The sequence below is a fragment of the Anastrepha ludens genome, chromosome 5 (assembly GCF_028408465.1).
Source record: "Anastrepha ludens isolate Willacy chromosome 5, idAnaLude1.1, whole genome shotgun sequence".
Classification (NCBI taxonomy): Eukaryota; Metazoa; Arthropoda; class Insecta; order Diptera; family Tephritidae; genus Anastrepha; species Anastrepha ludens.
In genome coordinates this window covers 62,985,601-63,006,543 of record NC_071501.1, presented here as the reverse complement: position 1 = coordinate 63,006,543, position 20,943 = coordinate 62,985,601, and the positions used below count along the sequence as shown (strand labels likewise).

At 36.0% G+C, this 20,943-nt stretch overlaps 1 protein-coding gene across 3 annotated transcripts in view; it reads left to right on the top strand.

Moving 5' to 3' along the window:
* Nucleotides 1-20,943, top strand: part of LOC128864273 (uncharacterized) — a 107,609-nt gene that overhangs the window by 21,660 nt on the left and 65,006 nt on the right. The window contains exon 1 of one of the 3 annotated variants that reach the window (XM_054103845.1): nt 16,145-16,254. The exons of the other annotated variants lie outside the window; for them this stretch is intronic. The gene's annotated coding sequence lies outside the window, so the exon portion shown is untranslated. Of the gene's footprint in view, nt 1-16,144; nt 16,255-20,943 lie in introns of those variants that run through there. 3 annotated transcript variants of the gene reach the window in all.

Genomic DNA, 20,943 nt, shown 5'->3' with positions numbered 1-20,943 from the left:
TACTAAAGTTTCATTCACTAAACATATTGATTATGTGATATCTAAAGCATTTGGAATGGTTGGTTTCATCAGAAGAAATTCCACTGATTTTAAAGACCATTATATGTTGAAATCTCTCTATGTTATTAATATGTATATCCAGAGATACATTTTTCTAGTAGTGATCGCCGATCAAATAAGCAGCCAATATAATTGTTTTTTATTTTGTCAAAATTAAGGGACATATAAGGAATGCTAGAAATTTTTGTATATAGAAGAAAATGCCCATTGTCAATAAAAAAAGGTATCAAAAATTAACATAAATTTTGAGCCACTTTAATTCTGCACGCCTTTCTTAAAATTTAGTGGACTACAAAACTCCATACCCAGATTTCTTTTAAAACTTCTGACTAAAAATTTTGAAATTTGAATGTAAAGTGGTTGAACTTTTTTAAATTTTGTACAAAGTTTGATGCGTTTTTGCGTTATATGGTTGGTTTGTTATGGTATAAATTATATTTAAAAAATAGAATATAAAAAAAATATAACCAAAAATGAATAAGTAAAACTTTGCAATATATCGCTCTGCTATTATAGTTCCCTATTTAAAGCTACCCTCTCTAAATGCGATCAAATCAGGAAGGCTGTAACCTCCTGCATGACTTCAAAGAAGTTATGAGTATAAAATAGGCAATTTGAGTAGATACAAATTTGTGTGAGACGACTGAGCTTTTTTATGAGGTTACTGTTTGTTTGGTCACCTGCGCTCAACAAGAATACGTCTAGGAGCCGAATAAAACAGCCGTATTCTATATTCATCACGGTGACTCTGTCTTCCACCTCTACAAAGGGCCTAGAATTTTTATTAAACTTTCTTTATGTGGACTTTTATGAGCAACTTCAGGTAAATTGCATTGTAACCAGCCTGAACACACTTTGAGTTGAACACACACAACTCCACTGCAGACGAACTAGCGGGCAAAATAAAAGAATCACGAGTATTCGTGGTACAATTCGCTCAGATGTAAGCATTTCACAATATTTCTGTAAGTATTAGTTTAGTTCAAAGAAGCAAATGGCAGATGGGTTACGGAATCTACCTGCCAAATTATAAGACATAGAACAAGTTCAATTCTTGGTCGTCCATATCTTGGTCGCGCATTACAGGAACAGCTTAAGAGTTGATGTAACTTAGGACACTGTCTGAAGTATATGTATAAACGATAAGAAGATGGACTTCCCATACATCAGTTTCTTTACACTTTAATACATCGTTATTATGTTTTACATTACGGTAGTGTCCGCATATATTGGTGCCAGGGAATTGTAAGGCAGACAAATTAGCGAGGGTTGGAACTACAACTCGACACCCTCTTGGTATGGAGATTGATATACTCCTCTCAATCTACAAACTGCGTAGTATAAGCAACACGAAATGGGTTAGTAGTTTGACATGTAACGCTACAAAAAGAATGTGGCCAAGGAAGAGCGTCTCTGTGTTAGTTGTTGTGATTACACAGGCCACTGTCTCCTAGGTCGTCATGCTCACAAACTGACCGTAACTCATTTCGACTTCTGCAACAACTGCAACCATGAGGAGGAGGAAGAGTCTCTAAAACGTCTCCTCTGTCTCTGTCCTGCGTGGGATGAAACTAGTTTTATATACTTTGACTTATAATTTTTAAATGATACTAATAACCTTAGGGATATAAGTGTTAGCCAGGTCAATGGGTTTGCACTTAAAACAGATGGTTTAACGAAGAGTGCAGATAAACTGCTACTGTGATATCACAATGGATCGGCAACGGTCTAAGTGAGTTGGTTTAAAGGCCGACTGCCACTTCTACCTACCTACCTATGACAAACAGTTCTGGTCTGGACAAAATGTGACACTTTGTGACAAGATGTGATGCTTTGATAAATACTTCTTCGAGTGCTCAGCTTACCTTTATTAAGCAACTATTCACAAACTTTCGCTTACTAAAAATCCCTACATTTTAACTCGAATTCCTATTAGAGCGGCATAAAATTAAAATTACTTCCAATGCTCTTCCAAAAAGCCTAAATAAATATAAAGATTATTTGAATTAAATATACTACAGTTATATTATATTATAAATTTCCCAACATACATACAGTGGCCGACAGAAGTCTACATACACCCCTCCCTTTCGTTGTTTACAAAGTGCAAACACTTTGCTTAAAAATGTGTTTATCCAATTTCATTTGAAATCTTTTTCTAATCGACTTAACTAAAACAAATCCATTCTTTAACATAAAACAACACAGCTATGCTAAAAAAACGCAAAAGCAGCGTTGACAAAAGTGTACATACAGACCCGGTTTCCTAGCTTGTACTCTGATATCCTAAGTTGTGATAACGGTAAAATACAGTCTGTCTATTTCTTTCCTTTTCTTATGTTTGTTGCTTTGCTAATATTGATTTAAGTTGAAATTTGACGTAAGAAATTTAGTTATTCAGCACAAGAAAGAAAAAAAATCATATGGCGAAATTTCAAAAATCTTAAACTTAAGTCGTGCAACAGTCCAGACCATTGTAAAAAACTTTAAAAATAGTGGTTCCACCGAAAATAAGGCGCGCAGTGGCCGCCCGAGCAAACTATCTCGCAGAGACGTCAGCTTGATTCTAAAAGAACTGGACAAAAATCCAAAAGTTTCTGCTCCGGAATTGGCCGAGGATATAGCAAGCTCATCCAACAAGTGTGTTCATCCAAGAACAATTCAAAGAGCTCTGAACAAAAACGGCTTTCATAGTAGAACACCACGAAAAAAGCCTCTTATTGCTGAACCGTAAACTTCGCCTGGAGTTCGTCAAAGCACACAGGGGAAAAGGCGATGGATTTTTAGCAAACAGTTTTGTTTACATATGAGTCGAAGTTTAATATATTTGGTAACGATGGAAGAGCAAAAGTGTGGAGGAAAAAAAATACTGCACCGGGTCCGAAGAATTTAGTATCTACAGTGAAGCATGGTGGCGGCAATGTAATGGGGACCTGTTGCTGCAACTGGAGTGGGAAGATTAGTATTTATATTATATTTATATTATATATTATAAATACAAATCACTATTGGAAGTCAATCTGATATCTTCGGTGGATGATTTGGAGTTTGGTCCAGGTTGGGTATTTCAACAGGATAACGATCCAAAGCACACATTGTGAAGGATTGGCTGCTTTACCATGATCCAAGGCAATTAAATACACCACCGCAAAGCCCAGATTAGAATATTATTGAACATATCTGGGAAATTTTAGATCGAAAAATTAGAAAAAATCCGATTTCAAGCGCTTCAGAACTCAAAGAACGACTAATAGAAGCTTGGAACAATATCACTTCTGCAGAGTTAACAAATTTAGTTACCTCGATGCCACGACGGCTTCAAGCTGTAATTGATGCTAATGGTGGACCAACTAAATACTAAGAAGCAATATTACACATTAGGAGGAGGAGCTCGGCCAAATACCCAAAAAGAATGTACGCGCCAATTATATATGTATATACATATATAATATTACTTAGAGTTAAGTGAAGTTTTTCACACTGGAGTAAGATATTTGTGTACTGTATGTAGACTTTTGTCAACGTTGGTTTTAGGTTTTTTGCCATAGCTTTGCTATTTTGTGTTAATGTATGGATTTTTTTTAAGTTTATAATGATTAGAAAAAGACTTAAAATAAAACTGTGTAAACACTTTTTCAGGAAAGTTTTTGAAAGTGTATGTAGACTTTTGTCGGTCACTGTATATCTGGAAGCATGCAATTAAATTTTATTTGCATCCCTGGAGCCTTTTGTCCTTACATACATATTCAGGGTGAACGATATGAAGTGTTACCAGCTTCACACTGCTTGGATCTGTAAAACAGCTCATGACATCAACGTCAAAATTGTTCTAAAGACAGTTCAATATACATATTGTTTATAAGCCATCAAAAGCATTTGCGTCTCAGTTTTGTTGAATTTGTTTTTTCTGTGATAGAATTCAACGTAATAGTGTGATTGCGTTATATTTGGCTGGAAAATCACAACCAGCCATTGTTCGTGAGCTCAGTCACCTCAAAGTGAATAAAATGTTTGTGTATCGCGCTGCAAAACGCTATGGAGTTGGTCCAAAAAAAACCCGCAACAACGCCAGAAATGGTCCGGAAAGTGAAGGCTCGACTTGAACGAAATCTACGTCGAAGTGGAGAAAAATGGCCAGAGAACTGAAAATATCGCAAGACAACATTCGACGCATATTGAAAAATGAGCTCAAGGTCAAGGCTTACAAGTTCCAAAAAGCACACGATCTTTCACCCCAGACAAAAACTAATTTCACACAAAAAAGTTATGGTGTTATCGTTCACCCCGTATATGTAGCCAAGTACATATATACTCATACATATCGTAGTACGTCAATCGGTTGTCCCTGCCATCAGCGTTCTGTTTTTTCCAATTTTTAATTCGAAACGAGCAAAATGTTATCACAAATACATACAACAACTTAGATATAAGCGCAATAATGTCACTGTTTGGGTTTTATTGCATCTTTCAGTGTTGTTTTGCATGCTAAATACAATTTCTCATTTCGTACAAATTGTCAGTGTGATGACAAAAGACGAGAAAGATGACAAAAAGGAATAAAACGGCGGCAATATCATTTCATTGCCCTCTCGAGTGGTGCAGTACTTATGCTAATGTTAATGTTGTTTTGGTCTCATTTGCATTATTTTTTTGTGTGTGACACTTTATATCATAGTTTTCCTTGAGTCAAAAAAAAATTGAACAAACGAATAGATGGGTTGTCGAATTGTGCTGTTGGATTGTATCTGTATGCGCCGAGCGTGTGGCACTCACACCCAGGCGCTCTCTCAAAATTGTGCTAAACTTTTTATTTGCCTTGAACTTTTCTGCCGTTGCTTCTCTTAGACTTTTTGCCTTTTGCTCTTATGTGAATTATTTCGTTTCATTTTAATTTCCTTTTCTTCGGCCCAACTATGTAATGTGAATGGCAAAGCAAGCAAGAATTTAAGAAAATTTAGTAAAGGACTGATTTCGTATCTTGAGGGAAAGCCATAAATGTCACTGCCAAAAATAAACAATGCTTCTCGACAAAGCATTGGCACCAAATTTTAAATAAATCATTCCTTCTAAAATAATTTTCACTTAATTCACGTTAGTGTAGGGGCAATCAAGGGAAAATCGCCATGTTGAAGAGAAACAAATACTGTAAAAGCATGCCATTAGGACAACTATAATTTTAGTGAAAAACTGAAAACTTCTTTTAATGTTTTTATAGTTTTATTTAAACGTACATCATTTGCAGCGCGAGTAAAATGACTTCAAAAATTTTGTTTACATATGAATTTAAATCTAAACTTACTTTTGTAGAAATTTCCAATTAGTTAAAGCTTGCGTGAAACCTGATTTGCTGCAGCAGTGGTAAAACCGGTTTCGCCGTCTAATATGCACTCTGTGGTCAAATTCTCATAAATGTATGAACGGTGTTGACTAAGATATTGACGATGTGACTTTTCTATTTAAAAGTGGAATCATTCAGACTTAGATGAGTCCAGGCGCACAATCAGAATTTTTTTCTTCATGGGGGATTTTCTTTAATATACTCTCAATGCCCTAAAAGTCAGTAAGAATAATGAAATAAAAATCATTTTTAATGACGATAAATTAAATTCAAATCGCAATGGAAAAAGTAAAGACATTTAATCGCGTGAAAATAGTTTAATTTGTACTCTTCGCTTGTTTTCAAGTTTTTTTTTAATCTTTCCACAGTGGAAGTTAAGTCTCTATATATACGAGTATAAAGATGTGCTGCCCTAATCAACCGCTCTTGAGTCATCGTACTTCTTAAATACATTTCCACTCACTTCATTAAGGTGAAATATTTTCCATTTCTTTTTCGGTAAAATCTCTTTTCAGAGTAGTCGAAAATAAAAATACAAGGTGAAGTCCAAAATAAACAATACTGGCGTCATAAAAATGTTTTTGATCGCACCATCTTTAAAATGAGTTAGTGTGTTGGAAGTTACATCCCTGGCTGACTTGAAAACTTAATGATATTCGATCCACTGAATTGAAGCGAAGTTATTGCGTCTAAAATGTCAGTATGTTTGTATCATCGGTACAAAAATGAGTTTCTAACAAAGAGTTAATAGCAAATTTTGTTGTAAAATCGGTAAAACGTTTACCGAAACATTTGAATTGATGAAAAAAGTTTATAACGATGATTGTCTATATCGTGCCAGAGTTCATGAGTGGTTTCAGAGATGGTGGTGAGGACATAAATGACAATCAACATTCGCACAAAATCAGTAATCACCGAAAACTCCATCGAAATTGTTCATAAATTTATCAAAAATGAACCAAAATCATCGTTGAAATTCATGGAATCGGAGTTGAATATCTCTAAAACATCGATTTATCGCATTTTAACTGATCATTTGGGCTTACGAAAGGAATGTGCACGTTTTATTCCGCACAAGTTAACGGAGGACCAAAAATTGCTCAACATTCGAAAGACCTCATTAAAGAGGCAAGAAAAGACGAGAACTTCCTTTACAACATTGTAACTGGTAATCAAGCGTGGTGTTTCCAACATGAATCTGAAGCTAAGAGTCAAAGTGCCGAATGGAAGGCCCCAGACGAGCCACCACCCAAAAAATCGCTTTTGATGAAGTCAAAAATCAAGTCAATGCTCGTTTGTTTTTACGATTCTAAGGGAATTGTCCACAAGGAATTCATGCCAACGGGCCAAACCGTCAATGCAATTTTCTATCTTGGCGTTTTTAAGCGTTTGTTGCATCGCATTCGTCGAGTGCGCCCTGAATACTGCAAAGGGAGAAGCTGGCGCTTATTGCTTGATAATGCACCATCTTATCGATCCACTCTTATGACTGATTTTTTGACTACAAATCGTATTTTAATAATCAATCGCCTGATATGGCACCCAGTGACTTTTACCTATTCGGAAAATTGCATTTGGCCATGAAAGGAAAATGTTTTGCGGCCGTAGAGGCCATCCAAAAGGCTTATACCAAGATCCTGCAGGACATTCCGGAAACACTCTTTCAAAAGGCCAAAGGGGACTATTTTGAATAAATAATCTCGAAGTTATCAGAACAAACCTCCTGCCGTTTCTATTATAGCTCAGTCTTGGTTATTTTGGATTTCACCTCGTAGTTTTTAATATCAAAATAGAATTATTACATTATTTCTTTAAGGAAAATTATTGCTAAAAAAATAAATGTTTGAACCCCCTTTGGATGCACTCTATTTTTTTTTATTTCGGGTTAGCGCTGCTGTCGTCAATTAATTCGCGTCGTTTACTTTCTTTTGGAAGCTGTCGCTTCATCAGTTCACATTCTTTGAAATTTCTCCAAAAATAAGGTTTTGTTCAAAAATAAATGTTTGACAAAACATAATTTTTTTTATCAAAAACTAAACTAAACAAAGTGAAAACTGCATGTGAAATTATAGGGCTACGCCAGGCGAAATCTGCTCATGGGCATTCTCACAATCTATTGCAGATTGTTCAGTCATCTGCACAAAATTGGGATATGATCCACTGGCTCTTGTCGTTTCTGCGACCAATCCTCGATACACCTTTTCCTTGAAAGCAGCGCTATATCGCGGGTAAGGTTAAGACGTCTCGGCCAATTGCAGCCAGAAGAAAGAGATATACGCTCAGCCCAAGGGAACTGGGCTAGGATGATCACATTTTCGATTGTGAAGTCTAGTGCCCGCCGGAGTTGAAGACCGAGTAACGAGAGAAGAGAGAGAGAGACCGAGTCATTCGAAAGAATTGAAGCTCGAAGACGAACGCATTGCAAATGATTCTGATAGCTAAACATACTAAAATCCTGCCCAAAAATCGTAATCTTAGTGTAGTGATATTTCGTTGCAAACATTCATCAGTCAAATGACCTGAATGGCCGCACTGTTGTCTGTTTTGACGTTCACTCCCATATACATACATTCATATCCATATATAAGTATTTAAATCAGACAAACACATGCCAAATTTAACTCTGAGTTCCTAAACATTCCAATATGAGCGTCTGACAGTTGTCCGTAAACACAAAACTCAAGTTTATGGTGCAATGTGGACGTCACTTAAATGTCTAGAAAGTTCTTGTCGTGTTAAAGCAGGGATTATAGTTTTTAAAAATAGCGGTTAATTTTACAAACAAGTTCAACAACAAATAAAAAAATTAGAAAAATTTTAACTTAATTTTTTTTTTAGCCAAATAATAGAATTTCGTTTCTTGCAATAAAATCAGTTACCAGTCATCAGATTTGTATTTTGATGCAACTTTTAGTAACTTTGATTGGTGGACGAAGTTACAGTATTTGTTTTCCACAGGTTGACAAATTCACTTATGAACGAGACAGGTGGACTTATCATTTCTGTCAAGAATAATTGTCAGTTACTCTTCTGACTCTGAATCGAACATATAGCTTCCTATAGGAGTACGAGCACTTGGCTATTGATCATGTGGCCTGCAGGTTCAAATACCCGCATAATGATTTCCGCGAAAGCTGCTATTATGAGGAGGAGATAGAATCAATTCAGCACTTCCAAAAACTTTTGTAAGCGACTTTTTTACCCAGTTGAAGAGTTTTTTTTTCCTTGAAAAACCACTTTTTTTTTCTACCTTCCCCAAAAATTCGAATTTTACGTGTTTCTTAGTTCACATCGAAGATAATTACATCAAAATTAATAATCTTTTTTTTTTGTTTTCAGATGAAAATTGCAAGTTGTATCTTGTACAGAAGTTGGATACAGGCGCTCTGGGAATCTATTGATAACTCGGCTTACAATATATTGTTGGAGATTGTACAAATTTTTTTTTTTTAGTTCAAATATATATTAAACTATCCCCAAAACTTCATTTGGCTAATTGTTTGTTTTCTCATCCTACAACGCTTCGCGAAAACTACTGAATTTAGGACATCAATTGGCCCGCCGGCCTTAAAGACAGCCTGATAGGACCTCTCTAAGTGTCTAACTTGCATGTCCAGTTGTTCCCTAGTGGTAGTCAAAAAATTACTCTTGTTCAACTTCTTGCTGAAAAAGAGACCAATCAGTTCTTTTAGGGTTCTTACGAGGTAGCAAGGTTTCTCGAATGAAATCGACTTCGAAAAGGATCAGTCTGTGATCCGAAAAATAGTTCTTCCGTGAATAAAATTGTACTCATTTCAATTCTTGTAAATAATTAATATCTTCATTTGTATAAATACATATAAAAATACAAATAATTGTTTATGGCTTACATTTACAGAAATTAAATTAAAATTAAAATAACACAGTGTGTCAATCAAAAGTCTTTAAACCTTGGTAACGTTTTCTAAAATATTTTCATAGCTAATTGTTTTTTCTATTCGAATATTTGCTACGAAAACATGGCTTTGGATATATTAAATAAAATATCTTCTTTATATAAAAGAAAAAACTAAATGCCACAAGAAAGTGCTTATAATTTTATTAAGCTTAATAAAATATTTACGATATAAAAATTATGCTGCAATCGAACTCAAGTACTTTCTTTAGTGATACTGTATCGAAAAACCCAATCCCGTCATACACCCGATAACCTCTTTGTTTGAGTTTGTTCATTTCCTTGGACCTATTTGCGTAACACAGTAATCCGTACATTTATGGCAGCATCAACAAATGTTTTTATGTTCCACAATAAGGTAAAAAAACAGCAAATTTGTGAAGAGGTCATTAGCAAAATAGTTCTATCTTTTTTGAGATATTGATGAACTTCACTATTTCCTGCATCTTTCTAAAGTTCGAGCTTACTTGCTGATATCAAAACCTTTAATTATGAAGAAATCTCTACTAAAATACATTAATAAATGCTTTGTGCCATAAAAAAATACAGTTTGGATATGGTTGTTTACACCCTAACGATTAATTATTGTAACTTAACATTTCATGTTTCTTGCAATTGATCCCAAATTTTATATATATACCTTGGTTATTTTAAACGGAGTTAAGGATTAATTTCCCCCTTGCTCTTTCCCATGAGAATTAGTTGGTTCAATCGAAGCATTTTGCGACTTAAGATGGGCTAATTTTACAATGAGTGTAGTAATGTTTCTATTACAATCCAATTTACCATAGTGGCTAAGTTATATTTACATTTGTATGTAAGATACATCTTAACTACATCCAAGTTCCTAGCTATGTTGTACTTCTGTAAGACTATATGTTACTGGCCGACTTATAACAGCGGCGGAAAACAAAGGTATCTTGTAAAAGATCACTGCAATGACGTAATCGAGTTTGGCATTGTGCTAATTTTCATTAAATTTGAGCATTTGTCGCCCAATATGCCACGAAAAGCCTGTTTATACTTGTATCTACACTTATGTTAAAAGGGATATTTATGATTTTGCGAAACTGCTGTGGCGCCTACAGATTTGCCACCCACGGGACTTGTCGCCAAAGTTCCTATTTATTTACGCTAATGGACGCCCACACACACCTCAATGCAAAAAATACATAAGTAAATGGTAAATTTCGTATATATTGTACATACATATACCCATAGTTAGTTGCCAAGCAAAGCCTTTTCTCCTCATTGCGGGGTAACATCACATAGTCCGAATGTGAGCATGTTTGTGTGCTCTTATTGTGGGCTTTATTAAAATAGCTAAATCAGTTAAATGGCTTGATACTGTGTGTCAAATAACTCTACTCGCCGAACCCGCTTAGAATATTATTACTGTAATACATATAGTTTCAGCCATATGGTTTGTCTGTGTACTCATCGACTCTGCAGGTAAACTGAAATGATTGGCATAAATTGGAATATTCCAACGCTGAATGCTATTAACTATTTATGGTATGAAGATAACTGTCAATATTGAATATTTATGTTGGTGGGAGAGTTTTACAACTTAATTTGATCATAGCCACTGCGTGACTGAAAAAATGAGTAAATATAGTCGAAACTCATAGTTTTGAAAAAAGGCTAACTCCTACACCTTTTATTTGCTTGCATAATTGCATAGGCATTGTAAATTGTATTCCTGCCATAAAAAAGTTCTTCATAAAAAATATCTTCCATTAAAATAGGTCCTTAAATTTGTAGGACAACGTGAAGACGTAGGCCCCAAATAGGAGCTCGTCCAAACGCCCAAAAAGGCTGTATAATTGCTTAGCATAAATATGAATTAAAATCCTACTGGGACCTTTTGAATTATAATTAAATAGCTTCAACTCTAAAAATTTCATATAAATATAAATTCAATTTAATTTTTCCTTTTATTTGAATTATAACCAAAGCCTTAATCCTTGAGTTATTTAATTTATTTTCAACTCAAGTAAACTTGCACTAATTAACTTTTCCTTTTCTTTTCTATTTTCAGGTAAGTGTTTTCTCGACAACTACAACTTGAAGTGTTTTTGCTTGAATACCCATGCACATACATACATCCATATATAAACTCAAATTCCATATGTGCACATGTAAGTTATTCTATTTGACCTTCCACCTGCAGTGCTTGAGTACTAGAAGCCCTTACACACATATTTAATTGCAAAAAAGCTTCTTCTCGCTGTTGTAAAATCATTAAAACTACCATACATACGAAAAAACATACCCAGCCCAGACACGCACGTCTGTATGTGGCATCAGTGGTGCTGTTTCGCAAGGTGTTTCATTTCCTTTATTTACCTCTATTTCATACATTACCCTGCGTATATACTATACATAGATACATATTAAGCGCATAAATTCTCATGCACTTATGGTCTTTACGTTTTTAGTTGGATGCTCATGCATATGTTCTGCGTCCTATCATCTGCTCTAATCTGTATGTCTTTTGAGAAAAACTTTCTCAATAGGCCACGCTTTAGGTTTTGATGCGTAATACTTTTTAGTGTCTTTTCCATCACGCACAGCAACCGACAAACACTTGACTGCAGCCGCTCTTGACTACGCCACGTAAGCCATTTTAGCGCAAGCATCGCTTCAGTTAGTCCGTTTATGTAGATTTATCTTCAAGAACTCCCTTGCAAAGATACTTGTACATATAAATACAGGTTGGTTCAATAAGGCTGCAGATTTCTTTTATGAATAAAGCAACAAAATTTCTCGATATGATATTTTTCTATTTTATGTATCTGTTAAATATCTTTGGCAACAGAGGATGCGCGTATAAAAATTTTCCATGACTTTTTGGCATAGTTCAGGCTGTATTCATTTACATATAACACCTTAGATTTCGTTCTTCAGCTGTGAAATCGTTACGGGCTTATTAGCATAGACTATATTTTTCACGTAGCCTGGAGAAAGAAGTCAGTCAATTGGTGTCGAATCGAAATATTTCGGTGAACATTTGACTTCGTTGTTTCGTGAGATATCGCCTCCTGGAGCCATTGTTTCATGCGCTGTGTGGCGAGTGCTAATTTTTCTAATTCAGGCCATAAAAAGTCTGTTATCATTAGGTGATAACAGCATAACAGAGTTATAACAGAGTTGCTGGCATAATTAGAACAGAATTACGATCGGATGACTCTGCCAGCCAAAAAATCACATTAAACTGTGGCTCTTTGCGGGTCACAGTTTTTTTTTATTAAATAACAATTGTTGCTTTCTCACGAAATTCTCTTGCTAAGTCAAAACCTGTTTTACTAATCGTCTGAAAAATTAACATACATATAAAAATAAATTGCTATCAAAAATCTGCGTTCTTGAATCACCCTATATACATATATAAGAGAATAAATATGCATTCACATACTACAGTATGATGAAGAAGAATGATATATAAAATGTGAGGTATGTTTGCCTGTCTGTGCAAGGCATCAGTTTTTAAAGGAATAGAATTAGAAGGAATGGAATAAACTAACTAAAAACTTCTAATAAAATCGTCAAAGAAAAATTAATTGAATTGCTATACTTATAATTTGTAAAATTCCTCTTCTTGATTCTGTTACATTGCGGGTTGTTCGTTTATTTGACGTATCGTCATTTTTTGTAGAAATCCTGCTCTGTTATGTTGCTAATAATAGTTTAATTGTTAGCTAAAATGTATTATTCATTCCTCTGGGTCGCTGCTCAAAGCGCGCTATCTGAGAGCCAAATTAGTATGCCTAAGATATCTAAGAATGAATTGGCCGGTATACCACATGAACACGACGCAGGGGACATGGTCAGATATGAGGCCGTAGTTTCGGAGTACGAAACCATGGCTGATAGGAAAACTTCCGACCTCCAATCATATAAAATCCTCAGAACCAACGAGCGCTAAGCATAATTGATCACAAGATGTGAGCGGGAGCGCTGCCAAGAAAATAAAAAAAATCTCGACTCAGGGAATTGAGGGCCCAACAACGAGAGCGGTGGTTGCGGCTGCGAGAGTTGATTATAGCGAGGTGGCCATGGATCAGCTCCAAGTTACACTCGTTGATGCAAAATCCCATAGTGGTAGGGAAGCGCTGGCCAATTGGGGTGCAATTCAGGGACGGCTCTCAGAAATGATCGTCGAATGGCAAACCAAGGACAAGTACCTCTTCTCGACTCGGGAGACATCTACCGTGGCTGTAGGGTGATTAAGTGTGCCGATGAGTTTTCCAGGGGATTTCTGGAGAAGTGCGTTGCTGAGGTCAGTTATTCCTGGACCTTCTCACTTAAGCTCATCCAGCTTCGAAGATCTCAAAAAGACCCAGAGCCCGTATTTAGCTATCGAAGGTCAATCTGGAGGGTCCGAAGATCCTCCACGGCCTCAAGCTTCAAAACCCTGAGGTTCCTATGGCCAACTAGTCCATGATCAAGTTGGAGGAACCTCAGAAAAACAGCTCCACGGCACTGCTGCTAATTTCTGAAGGTACGCGATGAAAAGAAGCACAAACTGCGTTTTGGCCTCAGGACGGCCAGATATTCCCCGCGTCTGGTGCTCCAGATGGCGAACTGGACGGAATAGGGGAATTAGTAAATCAGCTCGGCGAACTTCGGCCGTCTGCGACGGACGCGGTACCCGAAGCCGCGAGCTCCATGAAATCCTCGGGACTCGGCCATAAAACAGTCTTAGGTGAGCATCCTTTAAGAAAGAAATGTTAAGGAAAGAAATGTTCGCCACGCTAGTTTAGCTACCGATAACCTCTGTGTCATCCTCAGAGAGGAAGACATAGATATCTGCCTGATCCAAGAAGCCTAAGATCATGGGCCTCCAGAGCGAACACTATGATATTTTTTATGACTAGTCGGAAGGTAAGCCTACGAAAATGCAGCACTTCCTGAGGAAGTGGGGCGTTTGGTGGGCTCACCTTCATTAAATAAAGAGGCCATCCTCATCGGCTGCGACGCCATTGCGAGACATACCATTTGGGGAAGCAGCGAGATAAATGATCGAGGTGAGTCTCTTTTTGATTTCATTATAAGTCGAAATCTCCTTATTCGAAACAAGGGCAACACCCCCACGTTTGTATTTCCAGCATCGGAAACATCAAACGGTTGGGAGGAGGTTCTTGATATTACTCTCTCGATTAATTCGCCTGCCATTAGGGTTGATAATTGGAAGGTTTCTCAGAGAAATTCCTTTTCGGATCACATGTTGATCACATCCTTTTCGAAATCAATTTCGAACGGGAAACCATATCTTCCTTACAGGAACCCTAAAAGAACCAGGTGGAACACTTGCATCGATTCTATCAGACAGCCTTTGTTGTTGTTGTAGCAGCATAAACATTCCCCGTACTTACATACGGGGAATGCTGCTGGAGTGACAGTCCTTGGGCGGATATAAATCCGGGTCGTTTCGGTAACGGAGAACCGACTGTCGTGGAAACCAGTCGCGGTTTTTAGTGGGTCCCAAAAGGGTGGCCAAATTTCGAGGAAGCGAAGGTACTTAGGTCACCCGTGCTGACCCTTTTCTTTAATTCTCCTGAACAGAACCGTCACCACGATGATAGGGCGGTATGTGAGGGTCAGCAGAGTAAAAACGTCTTAAGGTCGACTTATAAACTGCCTCATTCAAAATCTATTTGACAGACGAAGTCTGTCGGATCCGCTAGTTTTATTAATTATTATGGAGAAGATTGATTAATTATTATGGTTTTCATTGCTCGTAAATGACACTTCCTGTTTTTTAGCTTAATCGGCTAGTAATATAATTACATAAATAATATTTGAACGATGAAAATTAAAGCTAAGAATTTTTTAATAATTAATATTTATTTTGGTTATGAATCATAATCATTGGAATTTTGTTATTTAAATACTGCATATCAGTAAGTATGTATGTATAAAATTTGTTATGTGCTTCATTTCCTTGAATTCCTTCAAGCAATTCAGCGTGTGAATTATCGTTGATTTCAATGAGAGAATTGATGGCTTTGGGTCTTGCATGAGTGCCAAAAACAGCAGTTAACTATATTGTATATTATTTATTATTTATTTATTTGATTTATTATGCAAATACATGACTGGTGTCACTGGTTTTAATGTCCTCAGCCAGCCTCTTAGTGCTGCATATATAAGTACATACCATTTGCTAGGGTGCTACTTATTGCCTAGACATAATTAATATTGTCATTAACTCATTTCTACATTAACTGTTATAAACGAGTACATAGATTTTAGTACTTGCAAAATTATACATCTACAATTTCATTATATTTTCTAAAGATCACACGATTTGGTGTGACCGTTTTCCGTATAAAATATTTTCAATGAAATGTGTTAAATTCAATATAATAAGAATTTATAATAAGTAATTGATAAAAGAACAACGCTGATTATATATATTTTGAATTTTCCAAGAAAAAATTCCCAGTTGTTCATAATAAATTCTTTGGCAAAATTAACGCCCCCGAATAAATAGGAACTGGTTAGTTCAGCTGCATTATGTTGGTATGCATTATTGATTAAATAACCAACTATAGGAAGTTATTTTATTTATTTAATTATTGCAATTTATAGTATTACGCCGCCACTTTTTGTGATATGTACATATGCAAAAACGTATTTGCTTATCGGTCCAAGCTATTCACTTATTTAAGTAAAAATTAAAAATAAAACGTAATTTCCTGCTTTTAAGCTTCGCTGTATGTAAATACTCGTAGAAGCCACCTCTACATTAGTTCAGTTTCAAGTTCAAGTGGAGAAGTTTGTTTCTTTATAAAACATGACTTTTTGTGTCATGACTTGCTTTGATTGATAAAAATTAACTTGTATTGAAAAGGTTAAGTAAAGAAAATTGTTTGTACCTTTCGTAATTGCATTGCACAACAATTATTGGCTCGTGGTAAGGAATTCTAATAATGTGAAGTTACTATAGTTGTATATGAGTACATACATACAAGGTGTGTTCAAAAAGTATCGAGAATTTAGAATTTTCGCAGGTTACGTATATTCGAATTTCAATTTTTTTGTGGCATATGTTGGTACTCATGTTTCTCACTCATGCCGACGAGTTCGGCCATTTTGAATGTTCAGTTAATTGTTGACTTGTCTTCGATCTTTACCTATTTAAAAAGATGGACCAAAGAACCTGTATCAAAGTTTGTGTGAAAAACTAAATTAAGTGCGCGGATACATTCCGAATGTTGACTGTGTCATACGGAGAATCTCCTTTGGACCAAAGCAACGTGTATCGGTGGTACAAAATGTTCTCAGAAGGTCGAGAAGATGTGAACGACGAAAAGCGTGCCGGACGCCCGAGCACTTCAACAACAGACGAAAATTTTGATGAAGTGAAGAAAATGGTATTGGCCAATCATCGAACCATCGATAGAGAAGTTGCTGTGGCCTTAGTCATATCGATTGGCTCGTGCCATTCGATTTTTTTCAATGATTTGAGTATGAGACTGGTCGCCGCAAAATTCGTAACAAACCTGCTCAATTTCGACCAAAGGCAGCATCGCGTGAACATTGCTAATAAGATGTTGGACTCTGTCCGCGACGACCCAAATTTGCTCCAGAGGGTCATAACTAATGACGAATCGTGGGTTTATGGTTATGACGTGGAAAGCAAAGCTCAATCATCTCAATGGAAGCTACCACACGAACCAAGACCGAGAAAAGCGCGCCAAGTTCGGTCGATTACAGGGGCGTTGTAAATCATGAGTTCTTGCCACAGGGTAAAACGGTCAATAAGGAATGTTACCGGCAAGTTATGCGCAATTTGCGCCCGGATTTGTGGAAGAACAAAAATTGGTTCTTGCATTACGATAACGCCCCTGCTCATACATCGTTGCTTATGCGCGACTTTCTGGCCAAAAACAACACACTAATCACACACACAGCCACCGTATTCCCTAGATCTGGCCCCCTGCACTTTTTCTGGGGGAGGCGTTCCCCTTACCACCCACCGGAGACGCGCTCTATAGAGATAACAGGTTCCCCCAAGGGACTATAAGAGCATACGATTGCTGATGTTTATTTAGGAGCCAGCATTAACACCGGAAATAATCATCATCATTCAATGCACTAAAGTTCGTTTTAACCCTTAGCTACCTCCACAATTCTTCTCCATGAGTCTCGGTCCATAGCCAGACTACGATAGTTGGTCACTCCTATGCTTCTTAGATCGTGCTCTACGTCTAGCCATCACTTCCACGGCTGTCCTCTTTGCGTTTCACCAAGCATGCCCACATCTAGAACTTTACGAAATATTCTTTCATCTAGCATTCTGCGAACGTGTCCTCCTAGCCATCGGATGCGCTGCGAATTGGCAAACCATATAACTTTTTCCCCTTGTAAGAATTCTTCCTCTAGCTCGCTGTTATATCCCGTGCTCTTTTCGTACTGGACGTAGTATTCTCCTCAGTATTATTCTTTCCAATATACTTAATTCTTTAATTGTTCTTTCAATGTCCACGTTTCACATTCATACGTTGCCACTGGTCGAATCAGTTTTTTATATATTTTGATTCTCGTTTTCCTACTCAAGAGCTTACTTTTCAACGTTACGTGGGCAAAATATGTTCTGTCTGCTATAACTTTCTAACTAAGAATTCAAGTTCTAATGACTTTATATAAATGTATTGTATCTCCATACAAAAGTTTACTCCATAATTCAGAACGATGTAAACTTTCTACCACCACAGAAAACGAGATACAAGATTACAATTTATTACCTCAAAATAATCAAAGTTGTGATTACTAATTGCTGAGGCGTCTGAATGTACTACATATACATGGTACCTATATCGTATAATAGAATTAGTACGTTGCTAAAATATTCTACAATTAAGAAAAAAGGCATGAGGAAGCGATACAGTGACTGAGTTCGAATAGCGTGTTGAATTATTTAACACATCTATTGTCCAAGTACACGTAAAATAATTATCTTTGTTCTTATTCAAAAACGTCATACGGAATGCACACTGATATGGTGGCATTTATATATATATATCCCTTACATATGTATATATATATATATATATATATATATTATATATAATTGGCTCGTACACTCTTCCGAGGTCCCTGCTCCTATTTGTTGTTTGCGTATTGATGTTGTTCCACAAATGAGGGGGCCTACAGTTTCAAGCCGGCTCCGAACGGCAGATATTCTTATGAGGAGCTTTTTCATAGCAGAAATACACTCGGAGGCTTGCCATTGAGTGCCGAGAGGCGATCGCTATTAGAAAAATGTTTTTCTTAATTTTGGTGTTTTACCGAGATTCGAACCTAAGTTCTCTCTGTGAATTCCGAATGGTAGTCACGCACCAACCCATTCGGCTACGGCGGCCGCATCACATATAATAGTATTTTGCACATAATATAAAGATATGCACATTTAAATAATACGGCGATTCTTTTATCCGTACATACACACAAACATATACCACACGCTGCCAACTATGGCAGCACACTTTTGTGGCAACCCATTGCTTGTCGGTCCACACTTCTGTCCCTCCCACTATTTAGCGCTTTTGTACGTGTTCTGCGCCCACACAATCATAGCAATTTGATTTCACCGTTGGTCTCATTTCAACTATACGCGGTGACGGAGACAATGGTCTAACCAGCCAATTGTTTTGGTTTCACCAACAAAGAAGCTAAAAATTATTAAAGGTGTAAAAGTTCATACAAGACACAACAAAATCGTCTACGACAATTCACACACACAAACATACAAATCCATAAAAACTACAGGGTGCGCCATCTTTTGTATCGGTAGGTAAACGCTGAATAACTTTGTCATTTACCAACCGATCGACTTCAACATATATGTTTTTGATACGTCAATTCAGAACAATTTCAACCATGCTTTACACCGAAATAATGGAAATCGACGGTATAAAACCCGAAATGCTTGACAAGGTAATGACAAACGCAATAAAAATAATCGCAGTTTGTGATTGCTAATAAATAAATAATTTATTGTATTAAAAAAATAGCTTTAATAAATTGTAAATAACCAAACCAAATAAAAATACCTCACTTATACAAATCAGTTGTTTTTTTTTTTCAAGTTATTCAATGTTTTTTTTACCGACATAAAAGAGGGCGCACCCTGTATAAAGAAAACAGAGGCATTGCTAGTCGCATACGAACTCGAATTGTCAACATTTTGCTTTGGGTGGGAGGAATTGACATGTACTCTTTTTTTATTTTTATTCCCGTTATAAATTACAATCTGTTAATATTAACAATAAGTAATTGGTGTTAGGGCTTGGAATTAAAATGTCCCTTCCTTTTGGAAGAGAACATTATTGTCTTTGGTGGCATTTAGTTACAATTTTACTAACATAACATAGTTTTCTATAATTTTATTTATATTATATTACAGTACGAGCAACATCTGTGGGTGTTTTGCGCTTTAGTCTTCTTGGTTGAAGTTCCATTTCCGGTATCAGTCTCATTTCATAATTTTTGAGCTCTAATAGTCGCAAGATATGCTTACGCTGCTTCTTTTTACTGTTTCAGTGTCTATGCCAAGATCGCGGTGAATATAGTCATTTCTTATGTACCAATTTGCGTTTGTGATTGTCGAGCTGAGAATTTTCCTCTGAACCCCAAAAGCTGCTTGTCAATAGTCACATTTTCGCACGGCATGTAATTTTGTTTACAATTTTCAATTTTGAAACATTTTTAGTTTTTTTTTGATGTTTTCTAGATAAAGAAATTCAAATTATCATCAATACATTTGAAATAATATTTTCAACATGTACATATTTACATTTAAGAATGGGGAAGTTGCAGAAATTTCTTTTCTTACGAAATCTTATTATTTATATACATGCAATATCGAAAATATAAAGAGTGTATGTGTAAAGCAAATGTCATCAGGTAGTTTTAAGCCTAGTTGTAAGATACTGTGTTCGGAGTGTATGAGTGTGAAAGAGAAAGAATGAGATTGAAGGATGGAGCATGAGAGTATGCACGAAAATACCTAGGTATGATTTTGAAGATGCGGACGTGAGTGCGAGGAGTGGAAAAAGGGATGAGTGCTGAAGATCAGTTGACCTGAGTATGAAAGTTTACGTCTTTATGAGCATTTTACAAAGCCATGTGATTGTTTTATCGTACACTGATAGAAAGAATGATTTGATTCAAGAGAGAAATTCTTGATCCAAGGTCATCATTTTGAAGAATTTCATTTTCTTGAATAAAATAAAAAATTTCTTGAGGCAAGTAAAATTTATTTGAACTAAGAAAAATTTCTTGGATTAAGCATTTTTCACCTTATTTCAAGGAAATAAAACTCTTCAAAATGATGTGCTTGGATCAATAATTTCTCTCTTTTTCAAGTTCATTTTTTTATCAGTGTATCATATAATAAACTTAAATTTACTTTTTAATTATAACTCTTCATCCTTTTCTAGGTGCATGTTTCTTTAGTTAATTTTTCGGTTTTTTCCCCCATTACGTTCAAACACTCAAATTTCGTAAACACGTGTTTATATTTGAAAAAAAATATTAAACGCTATACTGTTGGTATTTAAAAGTTTTTTTTGTACAAATATTTTCTTTTTCATTACAA